Source organism: Lineus longissimus, chromosome 17, assembly GCF_910592395.1.
Source record: "Lineus longissimus chromosome 17, tnLinLong1.2, whole genome shotgun sequence".
NCBI lineage: Eukaryota > Metazoa > Nemertea > Pilidiophora > Heteronemertea > Lineidae > Lineus > Lineus longissimus.
Genome location: NC_088324.1, coordinates 11,436,443 through 11,447,395, shown reverse-complemented (window position 1 = coordinate 11,447,395; position 10,953 = coordinate 11,436,443).

The window sequence follows — 10,953 nt, the reverse complement described above, 5'->3', positions numbered from 1 at the left end:
ACCTCAATATGTAACATACCTTCCATCTGCCACGCGAGGTTGGGCGTAGTTGTGCGAGTGTCAATTATGCTCGTCCAAATTCTAGGCCATAGAGCGAAAAAATAACCGATATGACCCATGTTTTCACATCAAATAAAGAAACTAGATGCATTTGGCTTCTGCCGGTTGTTATGGTGCCTATGTTGGTATGATTAGGCCCTAGCAGGAACTGAAAGACTACCACGTGTCGGTTGCCCGGGGCATATTTGACGCCGCCCTCCGCACTGTGTCACGCCACCTGAGTCAAAAAAAGGCGGCCGGAGATGACGTAATGCGCATGCGCAGATGTCTCATAATCGTCTGCCGCACGTGGTGAATTCAACCAGACCATGCAGGCGGGAACTTGAAAACTTCTCCGCTAAAACCGTCGATTTTTACATTTCTCTTCTCGATTAAAGACATATTTTGGCGGTAAGTTTATAGCTCAGATATCCTAGCTCACCAATGCATCGATTGTATGTCGTATTTTTCACCTTGGCTTCATTATTTCGTGATTTTTGTGGAGGTGCGCGAAACATTGTAATGGCGCCGACATTTTTGGTCAAGTGTGCGCTCGTCTCCTCCAAAAAATGTCAATTTGATATTCCAGCATCCTGATCAAGTTATATGAGCCAAATATCTATGCTCTTTATGTATTTTTACTTCTGGTAAAATGGACTTTATCAATCGTTTGAGCGTTTTTTCTGGTGAAAAACCCCGTGAAAAACGTGCTAAAAAAAGAATGTTGGTGAAAATGGAACACAATGTTTCAGTGGTCATTGCGCATGCGTGTGGGCCATGTGCTGTGACAATGGCGCTGTGACCACGTGCGTGCATTGGGCGTGGATTTTCTTTGCTGCTTTCCAAATATTTATATAAGACGCGGTGCATGACCAGAATTTGGTAATTGCAAAATATTTATGCTAGACCCACTTCCTTCATGCCCCCCCCCCCCCCCCACCTCACAATTATAGATCATCACAGGTTGTATACAGTATGACTACGCTTGTTCCTTTAAAACACCCCTCTAGTCTCAGGGAATGACCATGAATTTTTACCCCCCTTCCCATGGCCTTTTTAGCTTTTTGTACCTCTGTGCGAGTCGAGTCATGAGAAAATACCCCTTACAAGGAGAATTATAAAAGGTACCCCTTTGACTGCTGGGATGCTAGATCCCAGCCTTCGTTCCTCATCCCAAGGTACCGCTTTGACTGCTGGGATGCTAGATTCCAGCCTTCGTTCCTCATCCATTTGGGATGTAAGGCCACAATGCATCTCTCCATTTCTTTTGGTACTTCCCAACCATAAGAAAGGCCAATCTTTCTCAACTTGGCGGTTATCCTTCTTCCACATGTGGTCCTTGCACAGCCAGGATTCCTTTTGCCCTGTAGTGTCTGCTTCAGGGCAGTCTTCCTCTTTCAGTCGCAGTTCCGCTCAAGTGAAAAGACCTTCTCAGTCAGGTCCTACCATGAAAATGTCTCGCGAGTCACAATCTTGAGCATGTAAGATGTTTCAGGAGTTGCTAACTTTTTATTAGTCACAATCTGGGTCTCAACTTTGGAAGCTTTTCCAAATGTTACTGTCCTGGATGTCTATCTCCTGCGGATCCAAGGTTAGCCTGGCAGTTAAGAATAATTTCATCTTTTTCTGCAGGATCATGATTGCAAACTGGTCCCGGACATGCAAGAGTAGGGCTGAAAACAAAGACTTGCCTTAAGGATGGTGGCACCAAGGCGCAAAGAGTGGACATTACTGTCAGGGGAATGGACGGCTAGAGCCTTTTCTGGTACAGGGTAATTATTGTTTCATATATAGGTTTTCGTTGATATCTTATTCAACTTCCTGATCAACATTTATGCCTTCACCTGATTGAAGAAGATATGAAAGGAAGTTCCAAGTCCTGAAAATTTGAAATATCGAGTTGATAGCTTTATAGCGTCAATGAAGACATTCTTTGCTCTTCAAACCTTGCAATTTGTGATGCAATGCAAGAGGAAACTGAAGAATCCGCAGAGGAAACCTCAGCTGTCAGTCCTTTATATGACATGCTTCAATAGCACTTGTCATGTAGTCGCTCTTTTGATCAGACTGGAACTGCTGTGATTTTCAGGTTAATTTTCCCAGTCAGATTATTTCCATAACTTGGGACACAAGGATTTTGTGAGAGATTAGTTTCATTTGAATTTATTTGCTTTCTAAATTGTTTGTGTTATCCAAGACACTGTTGATTGATGCATTTCATGCTGTGGTAACCGTTGCTGTTGGTATGGTGCCTTTGAATAGGTCAGGTTACAAACACAATGATTTAAAGAGTCTGAGCTCTGACTGCAAATAGATTACAGAATTCCTGACAAACTTGGAAGAGCTAAGATGAGACGAGCAGCTGACCAACTACACTTCAATGCAGTGTTTAAAATGATGTCGGAAAGCATGCTAGCTTAGCATCTAGTTCAGTTTTGTAAATGTGTCTTGATTGACAACTTACGATGGTACCAAATTCAGCAGGTTTTTTTAATGAGAAATGTACTAATTTTTCAGGCAAAGTTGTAAACCATGAGCCATGTAAAGACGACCAGAGGGGCACATAATGTTTGAGAGTGAGAACAGCACAACTGGGGCAGTAATGGGGTTCCAACCAAGATCAGCACTGGAGGGACAAATGTGTGATCTAAAGAGTGAGGACAGTAGATATATCTACCAACATTCTGACTGCAGATTTCTACAAGCGCATCACGTTTGGAGAACAAAGCTGGCAATGCTAGTTTGAGAGGTGAGCCTAGGAATCCTGGTTTCTTATTCTTGAAAACTTCCCGAAATAAGATCTTGTATCCTGGGGTGCCTCACCCTTTGGCACGAGTAGAGTCCAGTTGGTCAATTTGAACTTTACCATGTTTACTACAGTATCTGAAAAGGCCAGTTAATGACGATGAGGACGGAGGAGGATCTTGAACCAGAGGTGATTACACATATTGCTGCATTGGGGAAGTTGGGCATCTACCTGAGCTACGCTACCTTGTTATGATAAGATATTGAGAATTGGTAGGTAAAAGGATTTAGCTTCAAAACGTTGTCAAAGAATCTTGTGGGCGGTAAAAGCCTACAAATTACATGCATGACAATTCATTGGTTCGAGTTCTTTTTTCAGCCTGTCTGATATCAGGAGCAATGGTAACACCAAGGCTGTCCAAGAGAGACCCTGGCAACATATTACAGCAGGAAAGACAAAGCTAAGTTTGGTAGCATGGCTAAATATCCACTGACAAACTGTCGAAAAAGGGTGGTGATTTGTGTGCCTCCTAGCTAGACATGAAATTATTTTCACAAATTCACTCTGCTGTAAATATACAGCATGAAATCATTCCTTGCCAGTGATCTTAGGCGAAGTGAGAGCTGCTGAAACAGATGCCAGTAATTGGACTTGTGACAGTGATGGCTTGCCTGCACAGGAACAGATATTTACAATTGGCCAATTTAAGGACAACCAAAAATTGACATCACATTGCATTTACAGGCATTGACAACATCACAATAGGCCGAGAGTGAGGATAATGACAGGATGCCTTACCACATATCTACAAGGTAGCTGCCTCTGCTATGGCAACTTGATGCTAAGAGAGGAGCGAGAGCAGCCACTCAATGAAAGGATGAATGTGATCAGGATGTCAAAGTTAGCGATAACTTTTTGGGTACCTCAGAGGCCTACAGATTTATGATAGTTCTAATTTAATTTCAGCATGGTTTCAAGATCGGTCGAGGACAGGGATAACACAGGCATGAAAACAACACCACTTAGCAAGGATGCACTTCGAAACCTCCCATCTGAAACACGGGCTGTGAACGAGAGCTGAAATCGCACCAAGGAAGACATTGGAGGCTTTTTTCATGTACTGGTAAGCTTTCAAAGTTTCAAGTTTAAATATGAACTGGAATTGTCACAGAAGCTGCCCAAGTGAGAGTCTACACCGTAAAATAACCGAGTCATGAGCTGGATGATTTTAAAATATCCACTGACGAGGTGCCCAACATATACATGATTGAGGGCGCTGAATATTGAGTGCCGAATTTGCCGTCTTTGCAAGAATGAGCTTGTTAGTTGTTTTGTAACAGGTACACTCTACTGTAAGCGGGCATTTGGAAATTGTGCCTTTTGCCTGTGAAATGAGCCAGTTCGAGACAGTGATGCAGATCATAGCACTCGCAGGTCAGACAGAGACAGTTGTTTAGGAAGAAGACTTGTCAACGTATGTTTGTTTAAGAAGATTAAAAGGAATTTGGCTGCAGTCAGGACGTCCTTGCAGTAAAAAACTTGAGGTTGTGCCAAGTTGCACAATGTTTAAAAAAAATAAGAAGTCATTTGGCTGCGGTGAAGTTGTCCAGATCCAAGGTTTGAAACAGAATGGGGCGGCGGAGCTGCAGTCGCATTAGATATGGGGCTGCCCCAACCCAAACTAGTCAAAAGTATGGTAAAAATATATACTTTTTGAGGAGGACATGGGCTGGAATTCCCCTCTGATCTTGGAGCTGTTTCTAAAAACTCTGTCTTTGTAGAAGAAGTTATCAAAATCAAAAGTTATAAAAGAACTATTGTCATTTTCAGCACCACCAGTAATTGAAGCTAGTGCACCATGACATCTCTCGTAAACAAGCTCGGTTATGGACAAGGATCAAATGAACAGAGTTCAAATTTCTATGTCTTCTTTTCATTTGGATCGGCTGAACACGATAGGACCCCTTCCATTCTGACTGGAAAAGACACCTTCATCTGTGGGTAGTGTATGATCAAGGGTATCCACAGTTTCTTAGTTGGGCAATGGAAAACAATAGAATTTAAGGATGGTGTGGAGGCAATTCCTGTCCTTGCCCAGAACTATTGATGACATCATTACACATCATCTTGCATTGTGCACAATTGTTCATGAAGGGCGATTTCATTGTCATCTTTTCGTGGCTCTCGGTATTCATTATATAAAAGGTTCAGAATGGTTAGAAGAGCGGTATTGACAAGACTGGTCATTTGGGATTGATATCACTGTCCCTGATCAAGAGAGGCTCAATCATCAATCGCGTAAAGACTCATTGGCTTTACAGCGTGCCTGGGTCAAACATGGCCGTGGGAATCACCACAGTGAAATTAGTGCAAGAGGAGATCATTGAAAATCACTTGCTTAATAGTCATGCATGTACCTTTTTCTTTTACTCACATTCAGTCATTATCATTATTTCAGCTTTGGTTGAACAGATGCGTCCTCAGATGGTACAGAACGCACGGGACTTTGTGAACATGGAGAATACCGTGAAGAACTGTATCACACCAAAAATACCTGTCTGCCTCATGGACATGGAGTTATACGGGAGTTTGTTTAATGACAAATTCACTCCACTGTAGATACCGGTATACAGTTTAAAATGATGCCTAGTGATCGGGCAACAATCTGTATACAGTGCCAACACCCAAAAAGGTGAAAATTATGGTGGAGACTACTAGATCAGCAGAATGAGGAAGCACTCAGGTCTGCTGGAAGTCCTGCCTGATCTGCCCAAATAACTTCTTAGTGCTGTTTCTAAAACTGTGTGACTTAATTGGCGGAATAAGACATCAAAATACCAGTAATTATATGCAGACTTAAGCTTTGCTTTGAAGCTATATCAGTGCTACACTTGTGAAGCAGTAGCAGTGTTCAGGGTCTTTTTGTCGAACAGGCACATTTGCATACCAGTAATTATGTGCAAACATCATTTTTGCTTTGAAGCAATATCGTTGCTACACTCCTAAAGCAGTGGCTGTCTTCAGGTCTTTTCTGCCTCGCGGGCAAATCTGCATACCAGTAATTATATGCCGACTTGAGTTTTGCTTTGAAGCAATATCAGTGCTACACTTGTGAAGCAGTGGCAGTGTTCAGGTCTTGTCTGCCTCACTGACATATCTGCATACCAGTAGTTATGTGCAGACTTGGCTCTTTCTTTGGAGCAGTACAGTTGTAAGATAAATCCTGTTTGTAATTTTATAAATTAGTTGCTCATAAAGCGCTTACGAAGGTTTTGATGCCTTGCTGGCATATCTGCATACCAGTAAATATGTGCAGATTTATTTCTTGCTTTGAAGCAATATTGTTGCTACACTCCTAAAGCAGTGGCAATGTTCAGGTTAAAAACCTATGCGATTTGCCGCACTGAAGGTCCCTCCAGAGATTGTTGGACTGGGTCCATTGAATGTGACAAAAATATCCAACACCTATTTACAAATGAAGTGAGGGGTCAGCCTTTTGGTGTAACTCCATATAACTGTCTGGTGATTTCGCTCTGGGCTTGTGACATTCTGATCGGTCTGAAATAATCATTACCGCCCATCCCTCAATTTGAGGCCTGTGTCCCGATGGTGGCGTTGAATGGCAAAATCAAAGGGGCATGACGGCGGTTAAACCTGTTGCGAATGGGCAGCATCATTACCATTTCTGAGATCTGGTGTGGTGTAGGATATCTGGTTACCATTGCACACATCTCCTGAATCTGCGGTGGGTTGGTACCCCACGCTACGTAGGGGGAGGTTGCTGGGTAAGACTTGGTCCACGTGAATGGGTAGTACCTGAAAGATGAGAAGTTGCGAATGGACGCCCTGTGAATATGTCCTTCGACCAGCCAGTGCTAACCCGGTCACTGTCTCCAGGTCACCATGCCTCGGTCAATGAGCGGGCGAAGAACCCAATGGCTCCGTCAGGAGTACATCGTCAACTTCAGCCCGTAGTCAAACCGGCACGCACAAATATCTTGGTTGAGAGTGGGGGACATACTTGAAATTGCTTCTCATCGGGGTAATACAGTACAACTGTATACAACGACCCCATTTTATTTGGATTTTTATTGAGGAGTGGGCGATAATGAGAATTTCAGGCCAGTCCGATTGTCACCAGCTCAGAGGGAGATTACCTGATAGTTATGTGGCATTCCGTCAAACGGTTAACTCTTTCACATCCTTTGTAAATTAGTGTTGCTTGTTACATGTCGCATTCAATGGCTCATTTGAGGATAGCTTCGGTGATTCTACTTGACCATGAGCAGGCCCATTTTGGCCTATAACTGTGTAGTTTGTGCTCTGTAGTAGTATGTGATTTGAAAAGTTGTAAATCTGGTTATTGGAGTAAAGATTGTACAATGGAATATCCACGGGATACCCTAATCTGAGAGCCAAGAGCCAAGACTCCGTTAAAGAGCCAATTAAGTGCCACCAGATGAGCCAAAAGCCAAAGAAAAGGAATAGGCTTGAATGAATATAATTATTATCTAGCGTACAGGTACCCTACTTGATAAAAAATGGATTTATTTTGTAACCGTTTATGACGTCGTAAGACATCGCCGGCTGGATAGCGGTATTGTTAACAGTCTACCATGCCAAGATTTTTTATCATACTGTTGTTACGCCGTCTATACAATACGGCGGGTACAGTGTACATTGAGTCAGCACTTCACACCCTGCTTACTCACACGTGTTTGTCATTCCTGCCGTATCATGTAGCCTTGTGCAAATAGTGCAATCAAAATTGTTTTAAAAAGGCATATTGCGCAAATTTGTGAATTCTTAATTGAAATTTGCCAATTCAAGCAATGAGATAGTGTAGTGATACACTATCACTAGGGCCTACCGGTACTCTGCATATCTGTACTGTAAAAAAATGGTGCTCGCGGCTCTTGGCTCTCAGATTAGGGTGTCCCAATAACCACACCTGGTATTTTATAAGTAACTGCAGCTTAGCTCAGTGGAGTGACCTTTTGTTATCACTTTTAAAAACCTATGCGATTTGCCGCACTGAAGGTCCCTCCAGAGATTGTTGGACTGGGTCCATTGAATGTGACAAAAATATCCAACACCTATTTACAAATGAAGTGAGGGGTCAGCCTTTTGGTGTAACTCCATATAACTGTCTGGTGATTTCGCTCTGGGCTTGTGACATTCTGATCGGTCTGAAATAATCATTACCGCCCATCCCTCAATTTGAGGCCTGTGTCCCGATGGTGGCGTTGAATGGCAAAATCAAAGGGGCATGACGGCGGTTAAACCTGTTGCGAATGGGCAGCATCATTACCAGTTCTGAGATCTGGTGTGGTGTAGGATATCTGGTTACCATTGCACACATCTCCTGAATCTGCGGTGGGTTGGTACCCCACGCTACGTAGGGGGAGGTTGCTGGGTAAGACTTGGTCCACGTGAATGGGTAGTACCTGAAAGATGAGAAGTTGCGAATGGACGCCCTGTGAATATGTCCTTCGACCAGCCAGTGCTAACCCGGTCACTGTCTCCAGGTCACCATGCCTCGGTCAATGAGCGGGCGAAGAACCCAATGGCTCCGTCAGGAGTACATCGTCAACTTCAGCCCGTAGTCAAACCGGTGCACGCACAAATATCTTGGCTGAGAGTGGGGGACATACTTGCTTCTCATCGGGGTAATACAGTACCACTGTATACAATGACCCCATTTTATTTGGATTTTTATTGAGGAGTGGACGATAATGAGAATTTCAGGCCAGTCCGATTGTCACCAGTTCAGAGGGAGATTACCTGATAGTTATGTGGCATTCCATCAAACGGTTAACTCTTTCACATCCTTTGATAATTTAAGTGTTGCTTGTTACATGTCGTATTCAATGGCTCATTTGAGGATAGTTTCTGTGATTCTACTTGACCATGAGCGGGCCCATTTTGACCTATAACTGTGTAGTTTGTGCTCTGTAGTATGTGATTTGAAAAGTTGTAAATCTGGTTATTGGGGTAAAGATTGTACAATGGAATATCCACGGGATACACTAATCTGAGAGCCAAGAGCCAAGACTCCGTTAAAGAGCCAATTAAGTGCCACCAGATGAGCCACAAGCCAAAGAAAAGGAATAGGCTTGAATGGATATAATTATTATCTTTGGGAATCCTAAGCCTACAGGTACCTTACTTTATAAAAAATGGATTTATTTTGTAACCGTTTATGACGTCGTATCATACTGTTTTTACGCCGTCTATACAATACGGCGGGTACAGTGTACATTGAGTCTGCACTTCACACCCTGCTTACTCACACATGTTTGTCATTCCTGCCGTATCATGTAGCCTTAATGTGCAAATAGTGCAATCAAAATTGTTTTAAAAAGGCGTATTGCTCAAATTTGTGAATTCTTAATTGAAATTTGCCAATTCAAGCAATGAGATAGCGTAGTGATACACTATCACTAAGGGCCTACCGGTACTCTGCATATGTGCACTGTAAAAAAACGGTGTTCGCGGCTTTTGGCTCTCAGATTAGGGTGTCCCAATAACCACACCTGGTATTTTATAAGTTACTGTAGCTTAGCTCAGTGGAGTGACCTTTTTGTTATCACTTTTAAAAACCTATGCAATTTGCCGCACTGAAGGTCCCTCCAGAGATTGTTGGACTGGGTCCATTGAATGTGACAAAAATATCCAACACCTATTTACAAATGAAGTGAGAGGTCAGCCTTTTGGTGTAACTCCATATAACTGTCTGGTGATTTCGCTCTGGGCTTGTGACATTCTGATCGGTCTGAAATAATCATTGTTGCCCATCCCTCAATTTGAGGCCTGTGTCCCGATGGTGGCGTTGAATGGCAAAATCAAAGGGGCATGACGGCGGTTAAACCTATTGCGAATGGGCAGCATCACAACCAGTTCTGAGATCTGGGGGTGGTGTAGGATATCTGGTTACCACGCACACATCTCTTGGATCTGCGGTGGGTTGGTACCCCACGCTACGTAAGGGGAGGTATTTGGGTAAGACTTGGTCCACGTGAATAGGTAGCACCTGAAAGATGAGAAGTTGCAAATGGACGCCTTAGAATATGTCCTTCGACCAGCTAGTGCTAACCCGGTCACTGTCTCCAGGTCACCATGCCTCGGTCAATGAGCGGGCGAAGAACCCAATGGCTCCGTCAGGAGTACATCGTCAACTTCAGCCCGTAGTCAAACCGGTGCACGCACAAATATCTTGGCTGAGAGTGGGGGACATACTTGCTTCTCATCGGGGTAATACAGTACCACTGTATACAATGACCCCATTTTAGTTGGATTTTATTGAGGAGTGGACGATAATGAGAATTTCAGGCCAGTCCGATTGTCACCAGTTCAGAGGGAGATTACCTGATAGTTATGTGGCATTCCATCAAACGGTTAACTCTTTCACATCCTTTGTAAATTTAAGTGTTGCTTGTTACATGTCGCATTCAATGGCTCATTTGAGGATAGTTTCTGTGATTCTACTTGACCATGAGCGGGCCCATTTTGACCTATAACTGTGTAGTTTGTGCTCTGTAGTATGTGATTTGAAAAGTTGTAAATCTGGTTATTGGAGTAAAGATTGTACAATGGAATATCCACGGGATACCCTAACCTGAGAGCCAAGAGCCAAGACTCCGTTAAAGGGCCAATTAAGTGCCACCAGATGAGCCACAAGCCAAAGAAAAGGAATAGGCTTGAATGAATATAATTATTATCTTTGGGAATCCTAAGCCTACAGGTACCCTACTTGATAAAGGTTTAGGCCTACAACTGTGCAGTTTCAGTGCTGTATGTGATCTATAAAGTTGTTCATTGTTTATGTTTGTCGAATAAAAATTGTACAACTGTGCCATTTTGATTGTTTTATGGTATTGCATAACACTATAGGATTCAGTGGAGGAGCTGCAAAAGGATTTGAATAGACAAAAAAAATTATTTACAGTCAGAGGTGTGGAAAAACTGGGCAGTATTTCAAGGATCTACTTGGAGAGCATCCGGGAGATACATGGCACATTTTGGGAGTAGAATACCTGAAAAATATGCTCTGTATTGTTGTTGTGCATGGAGATCTATAAATTTAAACTACAGTTGCTCTGAAGTTTGGCCTGATTGGTCTCTGGTTGAATGGCTCACACAATGTCACAACCTGTGATTGATGCCCT